Consider the following 15,450-nt stretch of genomic DNA (forward strand, 5'->3'; position numbering starts at 1 on the left):
TGTTGCAGTCATATTCTAATAATGTCAATTAGATCAAGATGTTTAACAAAGGTGTTCAAATTTTCTTCATCTTTACTAATTTTTTTCTTATGGGCTTTCCCTCGATTCACAGATTCCTGTATCCAAATGTCTGTTACATGTGTCAGCTTTATTGTCTAAAAGATATTTCAGACTTCACAAGGGAAACTTTGCCCAAATATGTCTCCCCCACCATTCTCCACTAATTGAGTAAGTTCCACCATCATTCATCCCTTTGTTCTTTGTTCAGTCAAACACTAAGAATAATCCTTTATTTATCTCTCTCTCTCTCTTTTTAAATCTTACACACTATTTTCAACCCATTATTGGATCCCATTCTACCCCAAAGATACTAAATCTGAAATTTTTTTGACATTTCTACTGATAAATTTGCAGTCCAAACATGGTATCTTTCATTGACTGCTCTCACTACCCTGCTCCCTCTGCTTATAGCTTCACATCCCAGTTGTCAAAAAGAACCAGGATGATCTTGTTAAATCCTCCATATGCTTCCTATTGCAACCAGAATAACATAAACTCTGTATCATGGCTCATAGGCCCTACATGAGGTGGTCCCTGTATATTTCTCCAATTCACCCAAGTTACTCTTTTCCTCCATTATTCTCCAGACACAGTGGGTTTTCTCCCCCCTTAATATGTGAGGTTTGGGGATTTGGCACTTCCTGTTTCTTCTACTTGGAATAGTCTTCCTGTAGATTATCTTCCTCTAGATTAACTCTTCAAAGGGACCTTCTATGACTTCTCAAATTCATGTACTACCCACCATCACTTCCGCATATTATGCTATTTTATCCTTTTCATGACCTTTTTATTACCTGAAACTATTTTATTTTGTTGTTTATATATTCCTATCTTCCTCATTCCTGGAATGTAATATTATCAGGGAAGGAGTTATACAAATAGTGTTCAATGCTCCTGTCGTATAACTTCTCTCTTGTACAGTGTCTGTTACATAGTGTCTACCCAGTAAATATTGATTGATTGAATTATTCCATCTCTCTGAGTTTAGAAAAGAGACCTAGGCATTTGATCTGATTATCAATGATAAATATTTACAGATTTCACTAGGTACGTGGCTTTCTCATAGAAAGCCATGCATGGGAAGATTTGTGTAAGTCATTCACTTTGATTGAAATTTAAATGTCCACGTGTAGTTAGTGGCCACTGAATTAGCATGGTGTTTTGGAAATTGTAGAATATTCCATACACTCTGAGAGAAGCACATTTTACTTACTAGTTGGTGACCCATATTAAATATAAAACAGGGTATTATTTTTAAAGTTTTAGGGAAAATATATCAATACTTTATTTATTTATTTATTTATTTATTTATTTATTTATTTATTTATTTATTACTGCTGTTCAATTTGCTAACATATAGCATAACACCCAGTGCTCATCCTATCAAGTGCCCCTCTCAGTGCCCGTCACCCAGTCACCCCCACCCCCAGCCCACCATAGCTGGGGGCATCACAATGCCAGATTTCATGTTGTACTATAAAGTTGTGGTCATCAAGACAGTGTGGTACTGGCACAAAAACAGACACATAGATCAATGGAACAGAATAGAGAATCCAGAAGTGGACCCTCAACTTTATGGTCCACTAATATTCGTCAAAGCAGGAAAGACTATCCACTGTAATAAAGACAGTCTCTTCAATAAATGGTGCTGGGAAAATTGGACATCCACATGCAGAAGAATGAAACTAGACTATTCTCTTACACCAGATTCAAAGATAAACCCAAAATGGATCAACACATTTTTTAAAGCAAATTTTGAATATAGATCGTCTTAAACTTGATTTATAAAACTGATGGTTAGAATATTAATTAGCTATATAAAAATCTTTTTGTTTTGTCAGAGGAAGCTGACATTAAGACGATTTATGTATTATAAAAACTTCTATGGTGTTTCTCATATATGGTACTTGATTTCTTTTTGATGAAATATATATAACTATTTTGTTTTCCTAATTTTTAAAAAGATTTTATTTATTTGTGACACACACAGACACACACACACACACACACAAGCAGGGAGGAGGGCAGAGAGAAGAAGATTCCTTTCCTCCTCCTCCTGCTGAGCAGGGAGCAGGACTCAGGTCTAGATCCCAGGACCCTTGTTTGAAGAGCTGATCCTAAAGGCAGACTCTCAACCAACTGAAACACCCAGATGCCTCTGGTTTTCCTAACTTTTTGAAATAAATGCCATTCGAACTGCATTTTCTCAGATACCACTTAATGACCTTATGTTTAAACTTAACACTAATGAAACCCCTTGATGCTCTAGTTATTTTCAATTTCAAGGTGAGGGATGTGTATTAATTAGAGGCAGGCTGTAGGCATTTAAAAGTCAACCTCACATAGCTGGGTCATGGTTATGTCATGATATCCAGTGTGCTTTCTCATTGAAATAACTATTCATTAAACAAGTAAACAAGATTTATGACAAATTTAGCTATGACACACATTTTTGTGTTTCTGAATTCTTATATTTTGCTTCTGATTTGCAGGATTAAAATGAGCATTGCCTTGATTTTGTTTTTTACAAATAGATGTCTTGGTTTAAGAAATTAATGTTCATATTTGCTACCTTATTTAATTGAGCTCAGTAAAACACTCAGTTTCTAAAACCCATTTATGCTGAGTAAAATCGATATGAAATATAAAACCAATGTCTTTTACATCGAAATTTTAGTACTGCTGCTAGTCACAAAGCAGGCTTGTAGCTTGTACATTTCTATACCATTTCTAATACCTCAGCTTTATTTAGGATAGGGATTTAAAAAAATAAGGGCAATAAAAGTCTTCCAGATGTCATCTGTATTATATCTCCTCTAAATAGGAAGCACAGTATATGATTAAAAAAATAAAAAGAGGGCAGCCCGGGTGGCACAGGGGTTTAGCGCTGCCTGCAGCCTGGGGCGTGATCCTGGGGACCCGGAATTGAGTCCCACATCGGGCTCCTTGCATGGAGCGAGCCTGCTTCTCCCTCTGCCTGTGTCTCTGCCTCTCTCTCTCTCTGTCTCTATGAATAAATAAATAAAATTATTTAAAAAAATAAAGAGAATGGTGGACCATCATATTTTTGTGATTCTTTGACTATATCATCCCAGTCTCTTATTTCCATTTTCCTGTCTTCATGGAATTAGCTATTTCTGACTTGATATGGCAAAAGTATAACTTTTAAACACAATTAGTAATAAAGGAGATAGGACTTCAATAGCATTGAAATATCATTTAAATTCACTACCCAAGCTCCGGAACGTTAATACGCTAGGGGTAACACATTTTACAACCATGTCTCTTTCCACCTCTCTCTGTCTCTTTCTCTCTCTGTGACACACACATATACACACATGCATGCAATAAGCATCCCAGCTTTAGCAAAGTCAGTCTATTTACATAGTATCTAATATGCTCTTCACCTTTTGTTAAAACAAGCAACTTATGATAAAAGTTCAGTGAAATAAGCATACGATGTTTTTGTAGAGTAAGAGTCTTCATATAGGCAGGATTCCATGCCCTCTTCCCCACAAGTACAGAAGGTGGTATTTCTCAAAAGCCACAAATTTCATTAATGGTAGTAGGACAACTGAAAACAGTGACCTTGGTGCCCATAAATGTGAGGCATTTTTCACCTCCCTTCTTTAATGATGCATACAAATGCTATTTCATATGTTGTGGTGAATAGTAAGCATGCAAATGACTATGTTTGCCACTGTCAATAGTAAAAAGAAGAGACTTATTAGAAAGTTTCCCCCATGAAGTTTCCAAATTTAATTAAATGAAATCCACTGGGAAGTGTGCCAAAGGTATCAGAGAAGAAAGAGGCAGCTAATGACATATATATGTATATATATATACACACATATATATGTAATATATTATTATATTACTAATATTATATTATTAGTAAGTTATTTCTTCACCTCATCAATTATAAACTATCAAACATATATATTTACACACATATATATATTACTAATAATATACTAATATTATATATCAGTGCGTGCATATACACATATACATACTTGAAAAATATTAAAAATAAAATTTTTTATTCTCGGAATTGAGAATTCACAAATACCATCATCCTTTGTATGAACTAATACATAGCATAACATAGCATTGTCTTTTTTCTACCCTGCCAATCTACACACACACACACACACACACACACACACACATCCCTTCATCTATCAATCTCCATTTGCTGTAGTTCTTACATTTTATGACTCATAGAATCTCATATGGATCTTTCTTTGTATATAAATCTTGTTTTCATATCTTACCAGAAGCTTGCCCAGGCCCCTCTCTTTTCAGAAACTTGAAATAGAAGGCTTTCAAGTGTTATACTATATCTGATACACTCATCAAAGGTCTGTGGAGCTGAAATCTTGTACCTCCTAAAAAAATCAAACTAATGTATTTTCTTCCAGAAAATTGTAAACTTAAAAGGTCTTAGGAGCAGAAACTGAAAGATAGTTTTTTCTTTCTTTATTTTGCACATTGTATTTTCTATATTGTTAGTCCCAAATGTGTCTTTAAATGCAGAAAATTTAGACCCCATAATATATTTATATTCTATTAAACAGAAACAGGTGTTAAAAGATACCATCCTAAGAACTGAAATAATATAGACATTAGCTAGTAAAAAACAATGCAATATTTAAATCATTCCCAAGAGATTTATCTGTTACCTAAAATTCAGGGTGACTTTATCTTTATTAGTCTTGCCAAAAGTTTGTTGATCATATTCATCTTTTCAGTGAACCAATTACTGGCTTTGTTGAAGCTTTTTATTCCATTTTTTCTATTTCATCAATTTCCATTCAAAATTGTAGTACATCACTTCTTTTACTTTATGGTTATTCTGATTTTTTTTCTGACTTTTTAGAGTGAAATTTTAATTGATTAATTTTTAAATTATTTTGCCTCATTTTCTTTTTAATCCCCTTTTTCACAAATTAAAATGAAGAAAAAATTAGTAAAATGGAAACAAATGCAGGAATTTAAATATATTTGTTATATGAGTTTGAGAAGGCGAGAAGATGAACATAATATAAACAAGCACAATAGGTAACTGAAAACAGACAAAAACAGTCAAGTGATTAGTCATAGGTGCGTGCAAGGGTAGATGAATCTCTACAAATATACAACTGGGGGGAAAAATACCAAAACACCAAAAGAGACTCTTCAAAGAAACAAAATTTAAAAGGGCCTCAAATTTTTACTCCACAATAATAAATGCCAAAAGACAACAAATAAAACAACTTCAGGCAACGTAGGCTGGAGATAAAAAGACCCAAACTATATATAATTAGTAAATATGGGAAGGAGAAAACTAGTTTGAGAGTCAGTGTATATCCTGAAGTAGTGTCATATGGCAGTAGCATGGTTAGCATGAATCTTAAATTATGAATCACTTAACTCAGCCTCAGCTTATAATATGGTAAATGGGACAATTAAGCCAAGCCCATAGGATTGTATAAATACTGTTATTTCCTTACACTCATTTCCTCTCTATTTAATGAGGTAGCGTGTGGGTGGAAGCAAAGTAAACGTTCAAGCTATATTCCAAAATTAGGGATTATTCCTGATTGCTTTTATTGTTAAAGGAACCAAAAGAATTTGGCAACTCATTTTATCTAGAAAGGAAAGAAGGGGAAACCCAAAAATGATTCCAGGATCCTAGGTCTAAACAATGACCCTGTTTCGAAGAACACTTGGGCTTACTATTGATTTTCTTTTTGAATTCAGATCTATGTTCAAGTTATTACTAACAAAAATGTGGATATATGAAAAAGAGGAAGAATTAGAGGAGCAAAACAATTCATTATGCTGTGGATATGTTACCATTAAGAGCATTTTGTGCCAGAACATTTTAAGGGAGGTAGAAATGCTGAAGTTAAGCAAGCAACTATACATTGACATGTGGAACTTAAAAGACAACTTGGATTTGCTATTATTACACTGCCACAGAATTTTTAAAGGTCATCATTATTTAAAGATTTCATCTGCCTCTTCACTTTTTGGGGTACAAAGTTTAAGTAAAACAACAGATTTAGAGATAAATATGAGATGCTTAATGAATAAACAAAACAAGATGAATAAAATATAGTTTCTTGTTAGTTTAAGTATTGAAGTTAGATTTTTTTGTTGCAGTTTGGTTTTGGGAGACCATGCAAAGTAAAAATAGAAAACCAGGATTTAATATTAGGCAAACGCAATTAGGCAGTTCAGTAAAATAATATCATGGAAAATAAAATGAAAGAGTTGTAGAGGCATACATACATTGTATATACCCATACATTGTAATAGACAAGATGTGGTGGTAGAGATACAAATAGATGCTCAATAGAACCAATAATAGGAGGAAAATCAAGGAGAAACAGAATATTAAATTTTAAAAAACCTAATTTTGGAACAAGAAAATCATTGGCAACCTTCAAGAGAACAGAATATGAAATTAAAAAAAAAAAACTATTTAATTTTGGATCAAGGAAACCATTGGCAACCTTCGAGAGAACAACTCCAGAAGAGAAGTGGTGACGGAAGACATCTGGCAGGTACTTTAAGGCAGTGGGAGAATGGAGAAGAGACAAAGGCATCAATCTTTGAAGAGATGTGGATAATTTTTCAGGTTGGTGTCCTCAGGGCCTATCACAGTCCCTGGTATTTAGAAGGAATACCAAAAGCATTTTGAGATTAATTGAATTTGAGTGTGATGGTTCAAGATGTTGGTTAAAGGTTAGGAATGCAGAAAAATCATTAGGGACCAGAGTGGGTTAGGGCCTTAGAAATGACAGGAGTCACTGTTGACATAAGACCTGGGATCTTGAGCCGGTTGTTGATAGATCAGAGTATTTTTGCACAAAAAGTCTCAAAGATTCAGGCTAAAGATGATGTAAAGGCCAAAGTTTCCAACAATCATCTGGACAACACATGGGGGGATTTGACGTTGAGTTCCAAGAGAGAAAAAAGAGATGCACAAACAAAATTTGTAGTTAGTAGAAGAAAATTTGTGCTCAAAGGGGATTTATGATTGCTACTCAGATCTCCAGAAAATCAGGGAGAAATGGAATGCAAATATAAGATGAAACTCTAGCTCTAAAAGAAACCTTTCTTCCCAGAGCTAAAGACAAAAAGCAGGAAGAAAGGTATAGAAGAAAAGTTGTCATGTTGATAATGAGGAAAATTCTGAATTCATATCAGAAAATCTAAATTTTCTTGAGGAACAACATATTGGGTCATCTGATGAAAGAGAGATCAAAAAAGAGTGACAAAATTGAAGATACCAGAACAAAGTTGTTCCTGTGGGAGATTCATAAAATAAATAGCAAAGAAAAATTAGATATTTTCCCACCATTAAAATAATGGGCTCGGAACTATTTTGTATCATGCATCACATAGCATGACAAGTGGACAAAGAAAGCAGTGAGAATGACCCAAGAATAGGATGGTAAAGCACATTGTATTTGAGTTAGTCATGTCAAATTAAGTCAGAATAGCTGAATGAACTTTTGCCTTCATCTGACTTGTTCTTGAAAATGCAATATTGAAGGTTCATATGAGTATCTATCAGGATAGGTGTTAATTAGGCTTCTTACGTATAGTTTATTTATGGGCTACAGATTTCCAAACAGGAAAGCATTGCTATTCTGGTAGTTCTCAACAAATCAACTTTTCAAAAAGAATAGACTAGACCAGGAAAATATTCCCGGTGATCTGTGTGACAGAACTATAATATTCATTTTTAGATCCTTATTTCAAAAAAATCTTCCTGTGACATGTGTTTTAATAGAAGTTCAACATCTATGAAGTGATGTCCTAATTGCAATCAAAAGGATTGTGTTATTTCAAAATTTATTTCAAACTTTCAACCTGCTATTCTAAGTATTTTTTTCCCTTCACTGATACTAGATTTTTTCCAATAAATGTTTACTATATGAGTTCTCAATAATGGTTCAGTAGGAATTGACATTAATTTGTTATCATGTTTCTTCAGTTTTTTAGTTTTAGTTTGGTCTTTTTTTTTTTAATTAGATCTAGTAATATTTGCACCTCAGTGCTAGGTGTGGGAGATCAACAGGACATAAAAATGCATAGAGTTCCAGACCACATGGATCTGTCTAGTAAGAGAGACAGATAGTAATTACATAATAATACAGTCCTACTTATGTTGAGTAATTAAAGGTAATATTTATAATTTTCCTCTTTGATCTCCTAAAAAAGATGCTAAAGAGAACATAGAAACCATTAACTACAATGAGTAATCATATCATAGATAGTATATAGATATACAATATCTAAAACTAATATATAAGTAACTATAATATGATTAATAATTACACATAAATGACATATAACTATATTTACTTTCTATGTGTATTTATTATAAGACAGCTAATTGTACAATAGCTATATACATGTATTATATAGCTGATATAATGGATAAAATAATGTTATATAGGTATGCACATTATTTACATAGAACTATATAACATTAATTTAGTCTAAATTGTGAAATTTATTAAGTAAGATCTTTAGTTTTATCCAATGTAAATATTTCTGGTGTGAACATCCATTTCTACCATTTACCCAAATTGAAATAGTGTCCGAATCTCAACAGTAGTTTGGCTCTAAATCAGGTTATTCTTACCTAACATCATAAGGTTTTACCTCTTGTAATTATTATCATTATCAGGTGACAACACTGCCACCCTTACTGTCATTGATTTTAGAACCAGCTGCTTTAGCATATGTTCTCTACATGCAGCTCGTACCCTGCACATTTTCACCCACCAACATGTCACTTATGTGAGGAGACATGTAAATAAATGTAAATGTTTGGCAGAACAGGCCCACCTGTTCCAAACCCACCTCGTATCTCCTGCAACATCCCCTTTTATAATATACTCTAGTACTTTCCTGCCTTTTCTTCTTTAATTCTTTTACCATGTTGGCATTTCAAGAATACTCTTCTTTTTAAATTGCTGGGTTTACTTTATGTCTGTTTCATACTTTTTTTCAGTGCTTCAGAATGTTCTTCTTTGGAGGCAGTTGTTATCTTGAAAGAGTCAACTTCTTTGAATCTCAGATTCCTCAGCTAGTAAATGTGGAGAGAGATACTGGCTTTGGAGAATACTGTGAGAATTAAATTGAATAATGTGTATGCATTTAGGAGGATGTTAAATATTATGGTTATGGTGACTATCTGGATTTAGGATGTGCACTTAGGATAATGTTCAACATTACGGTTATGGTAACAGTCTGGATTTAATATCAACGTGAAGCTCCTTCTAGACTTCCAAATGGCTTCTGTCCTCATTCCATCATTCCATATAACCGCTTAAAGCAGTTAATTGTTTTTGTATGACCTCACTTGTCTTTTGTCCTTTACTTTTGAAATGTTTAGCTTTCTCTTTCTAAGATGTTGACCTGAATAAAGATCGCCACAACAACATGCCATCCTGAACCTATTGATTTTCTTCTTGGGCGTAATTCGTATTCCCTTAGTTTATTGACTTAGCACCTGGACCAATCATTTTGTTTCATTAAAGTAAGAGCTAAACAAAGCAAGAACCCAGGGTTCATTCCCTATTTAGGCTAGTTGGGATTGCACTGAAAACACATTTCTTTCATGGCCACAGATGTGCCCCTAACCCTGACCATCTGCTTAGCAAATGAGCAGAAGGGGCAGGAGAAGCCACACTGGACTCTGTTACGCAGCCCAGTCCCAGCACTAAGCATTCTGGCCCACTAATCGCTGCATCATCATGTTTAAAGACTAGAGCACAGCTGAGCAGATGCCTTGGGTGTGATCCAGGAACAGTACCAATGAAGGGGGTGAGAAGAATAAAAGCCTTAGACAAAGTGGCATCCAACAGGGACCCTGAATATACTGATTTAGATGTGCCTTTTATTACAAATTATTTTAAAAGACTAGGCAATTTTCATGTTTAATGATTCTTCAGTTGATCCTCTATAAGAGGTTCAAGTGAACATCTATTTGAAGCTTTTATGCTCGAGCCAATTTTACGTGATTATATATATTATATTGTTATATTATTTACATTGTCATATATATATATATAAATTGGGCAACACATTTCAAAAAGGTGTGTTCTTGGTTGCTAGGTCATTATTTGTCTGATTTGGAAGATTTTAGCTAAAATTGTCGCTAAATTAAAGAATTTGAATTATAGCCATGAAAGGGGGATTTTGGCAAGCAATGTAAGGGATCTCCAACCCCTCATTGCCTTCTGAATTCTAATTAGGAAAATATAAAGTGGTTCTGTGTCAGAGCAAGCTGCCCAAAAGACAAAGCTGCTCCATTAAATCAAAAGGCACAAACGTCAGCAGAACTTTGAGACACTGGGGTTTCCAGTAAGAAAAAAAAACTCATTAAATGAATGGTACTTTTCACGGTGCTCCGTTTTTATTCCCTGTCAGAAAAAATTATGAGAATCTATTTTTTTTTCAAAGGGAGAAAACAAAGGTGTTCACAGATGAATAGCATTTATATATTTGACACTTTATCTTCCGGGGACAGTTTGATCAAGTTACTGGTTTATTATCTTTGAAGTGCTAATGAGATTTTTCTTACAGAGGAAAGTATTCTTTGTTCATAAGAATAAAGAAATGCTTCATTTATCAAAGGTTTTTATTAGTAGTAGTACATATACGGAGCATACTACTTTTAGCACTCAACAATTAAATCAAAGACCAGTGACCTTTAGGGAGTGGTATTCCAAGTCTTTATTCGCTCAAATTTAGATTTCATGAGCCAGAGATGTATTGTAATGATGAAGACCTAGTTAACTAAGTATTATTGTAGACAAGCAATAATGATTTTAAAAATTGTTTATGACAGCTTTTTAAAATTAAAATAAAATAAAGACAGTCCACATGATTTTTGATTTTGCTTTTCTTTGTAAAAGTTGCAGGAGAAAAATCACCCCTTGTGGGAGTCGTTATGAGTCATATTTCTCTGTTCTGTTATCCCTGGGACAGCTGTTGGGAGCAGAGGCTTTCAAGAGGGAGCATAATGCTGTGTTTGCTGGAAGCAGGGAGTGTTTTATTTCATCTTTGCATCCTCTGTGCTGATACATAGGAGGTAGTCAGTGATGGTTGTTCGATAAATAAATCTACTTTGGAGGTATTCTTTTCAGGTATGGTTGTATTGAGGTGCTATTATATTGAATTACATTTTTTTCCCATTTCACTGTGGGCTCATTATCTCTGTAGTCTCACCTCCAAGGAGGTAAAAGAGTGAGGCCACCAATCATGCCTTTATTTTATCAAATACCCTTAATCCAACTCAAAGTCTGACCAAATATTAAAGCTCATGTTCTTAATTAGAAACACAGAATAAAAATTTTTTTAAAAAGAAAAGAAACAGAATATTAACCTTCCAGGCACTCATCCTGAAAATAAACCAGAACTCTCAAATATCTAGTATTTATGAAAATTCCAAATGTTAAAAAAATACTCATATAAATGGATATATTATTTTTTTTCTATCATGATAGATATCTAAAGGAATTTTTTTCACAGTTTTTGCCCCAATATTTAGAGAAGTTGTAATCCCTAAATATCTTAAGGGCATTATGAATTTTTTAGTTATATTTTTCTGCTTTCTATCTCAATTTTCTAAAATCATTTTTATATTTATATTACCTCAAAGAGAATTTAAAAGATCCTTTTATCTTTTTACATAATATATGAATTTTGTAGTGTACCTCAGATCCTATGGGCAATGAAGATGTTATAAATATGTATATATAATTTATAAAGTTTCTTTTTTACTGTCTCTGTACATAGTACAGTGCCTAGCACGTAAGTGTTTAATGAATGCCTTACCATAAAACTGAACTGAGAAACTCTATCCTGAAAATAGAACTGAAGGGCAATTGAAGTTATGGAAATACTTACTCGTGGACTACAATAAGTAAATGAGGGCCACAGACCATAAACCCTTGCAGTAAAGTATGATCCAGTGGTGAAAAAGGACAGGCGAGAGTAATTTCACTAGTAGGACCATCTCATTTTGAACTGAGGTGAGGGAAATAATGTATCAAGTTAGCCACATCTTGCTACAGAAGTAAAAGAAAGTTGAAATTTTAAAAAGCCCATTTTTGTTTGGGAAAGAAAAGAAAGTGAATTAATTTATGAATACTAGAGAAGTAAGTGACGTAAGCATTGCAATATTGTGAAATACTCTGATAAAACTTTTGACTTTGAATTCTTCCATATGCTGGGTAATGATGATGTGTTGTTTACTCATAATAGTTTAATTTTGTGTCATAAGTGCTGACTGTCTCAGGAATGACTCACTAAGAAAATCAAATTAGAGGCAAATAGGATTTCCAGCTTCAATGAAACCATCTCTCAGGATCAAGGAAGGATAGGTCAAGGAAGTTTCCAAATCAATATAATATTTCACTGTGTAATTTTTTATGTTCAGTCTTCTATTACTGATATTTTCAGAAGAAAGTTATTTAAATGAAAGATATATTACCTTTCTGTAATACACTTGGGTACAATATGTAAACTAGAGAAACCCTTGATTCTTTCCAGATATTCTTGATTAAATAAATTAATAAATATGCTCATCTTGCTTAATTTAAAGTTAATATTTTGAGGCACAGGCAAAGAAGGGAGGAAGTCTTAGTTTAACAGAATCCCAGGTGAAACTATTATCTCAAAGACATATCCATGTTCATTGTAACGTCCTTCACAGTAGTCATGGTATAGAGACAACCTCAGTGTAGATCAATGGGTAAATGGATCAAAAAATATGAAATGCCATTTGATCTTGAAAAAGAAGGAAATTCTGTTATTTGAAATTAATGCATTAACCTGGAGGATATGTTGGTAAGAAAAATAAACCAGACAGAGAAAGACAGATATATGCATGGCATGACTTATATGTGGAATCTTAAAAAAAAAAAAAAAACAAAAAAAAACTGAACTCATCGAAAGTAGAAAAGTGTTTGCCAGGGGCTGGGAAGTGAGGGGAAATAGGTAGAGGCTGGGAAAGGTGGTTTGCACCCTCAAGAAGTTGTCCAGGCAAAATCTGAAAATGGCCCCTATATATTGAAGGGCAAAGAGAGAACAAATAGGCAGACCACTCCAGATTGGTAGGTGGCAAGTTCAACGAGTAAAGAAATTCGCATACATCTGAGGCTTGTCTTGGGTGAGCATAAGATGGTCTCTTATCATATCATAAGATCTCTGCATCCGCCTGCTAGAATCTTAGAAGTCTATAGAGAGACTTTAATTGAGTTTGGACACGTATACTGTCCAGGTAGTGTCAACAACACACGTGCTCTCTCAAAGCTATATTCTTGAAAATAGCTCCCCCTGTGGGAATGTTGAGCAGAATGTCCATTCCAAGGACAAGGGAGGATGTAGGTGTTCCTGTTGCCTGGGTCTAGCTCGTCAGTCAACGAGCAATCACATCCTCTGATGACCTCCAACAATAAGGCACAAAATTTGTTATAAGATAAATAGGATGATGATCCAGTTTATAACATGGCCAATAAGTTGGTAACACTCTATTATATGATTGACATTTGCTGAAAGTAGAAATTAAATTCTCACATGCATGCACAAAGTACATAGATAGGTGAGGTGATGGGTGTGTTATCTCTAAGGTGGGAATCTTTTCACAATGTATATCAAATAATCACATTGCATACTTTAAATATGTTACAATTTTTATTTGTCACTTATACATCAATAAAGCTAAAAAGAAAAACAGTCCCAGGATCTAGTTGATAAACCTTAGACCCATGTCACTCGGTAGCACCAAGTGAGAAATTGCAAAGAAAAAACAAACAAATGTAAACTTGATGTTTTTTTTAAAATTTTACATGGTAATTAAGTAGTTTTACACATTAATATGAATTAAAAGTCTGTGTCCATGGAGCTGTATTAGACAATATCATGCTTTCAGAAGCACTCTTTTAAAAAGTCACTGTACTGACTGAGCATCCAATTATGAAATTGAAATTATTCTTTATTTCTGAAGACTCCTTTTACCTCATAGTCTCTTAGCAGGAATTAAAATGAGTGTGTAACATCATTTTTCCAGGGGAGGAAGCTTGTTCAGAAGGTTAGAGGAGAAGCTACTGGGCCATTACAGTTTTGAGTTTCTCTTGGATCAGCCAAGTTTGCTCTAAATTAAGTAATCATAGTCTCTGTTATCATCTAGGAACACAAGATCCCAGCCATAGAGGTCTTACATTTACACAACATTTACATAGCATTATAACTAAATATAAAAATATAATATTATTAAATAATAAAATAAGAAATACAAAAGAAAAATTAAATAATAAATAATAAGGCATTATCTTCATTTAACCTTCATAGTAATCACATGAGATTTTCACATTTATTTTGTAATTGAAGAAATCGAGGCTGAAAGAGGTTATGTGAACTGCCAAATGATCCGGAGCAAGTGTCAGAACCAGGAGTTGAACTGAGTTTATAAAGTCTGAAGTCCATTCCATTAATCTGTATGTTGGTGTTTCCCCTACTTAAAAGTTTGTATATATATTTTCAAGAGTTTGAGAATTCCATTTGAGTGAATATATATGGCTGCCATGAGTTCAACATTTTCTAATGAAAGAAGAAACAATTGGCCCATATCTAACATTGCAGTAAAGTGAATTATTTTGCATTCACTATTTTCCAAAATATTTGTTGATCAGAATATGCTGGTCACTCTCTTAGGCACTGAGGAGAAAGGAGAGATTAAGCACACTGAAATATCTTCCTCGTGGAGTGTGCATTTCGATGAAGGAAGACAAACTACAAATAGTAGGTAATTAAAATGCATGGAATGGAAAATGGTGATGAGTGATGGTGAAAAAAAGAAATCAGGACCTGGGGAGGAGATGCATGGAATTATGGGGTTATGGTTTAAATTACAATCATTAAGAAGGTGATATTTAATCCAAGAACTGATAGGAGTAGACAAAATAGAATAGGGTGATCCTTAAGATATCTGAGAAAAGAGCTACCCAGGCATAGGTAATCTAAGGAGGAGAGCTGGATCTGCAGGGTACCTGCTGTGTTCAAGGAATAGCAAGGAAATCAATGCACTTGGAAAGAATAAGCAAGGTGAAAACAGTAGGACAGATTGAGTGGGGATCTGGAGGGCTATCATAAGGATAAAGTTTCCTTCTGAGTGTGATAGGAGCCATGGTGGGCTCCTTGCAGAGGGTTACAATGATGATGCATTGTTGAAAAAAAAAAATCACTCTGGTTGCACTGTCAAAAATAAATAGTAAAGGTCCAAGATAAGAAGCAATGAGTGAGGAGGCTATTGCCACAATCCAAGTAAAAGAAGACTTGGGGCCTTACAGGATGGATGGCATGAATATGGAAGAA

The 15,450-nt window shown here is 34.0% G+C and overlaps 1 long non-coding RNA gene across 8 annotated transcripts in view; it reads left to right on the plus strand.

Annotated features, from left to right (window-relative positions):
- LOC144282289 (uncharacterized) overlaps nt 1–15,450 on the plus strand; it is a 168,407-nt gene that overhangs the window by 47,561 nt on the left and 105,396 nt on the right. For 6 of the 8 annotated variants that reach the window (XR_013350688.1, XR_013350683.1, XR_013350686.1 and 3 more), the window contains one exon: nt 14,791–14,881. The exons of the other annotated variants lie outside the window; for them this stretch is intronic. This is a non-coding gene — a long non-coding RNA (uncharacterized LOC144282289). The remainder of the gene's footprint in view (nt 1–14,790; nt 14,882–15,450) is intronic. 8 annotated transcript variants of the gene reach the window in all.

This window comes from Canis aureus, chromosome 13 (genome assembly GCF_053574225.1).
Source record: "Canis aureus isolate CA01 chromosome 13, VMU_Caureus_v.1.0, whole genome shotgun sequence".
NCBI lineage: Eukaryota > Metazoa > Chordata > Mammalia > Carnivora > Canidae > Canis > Canis aureus.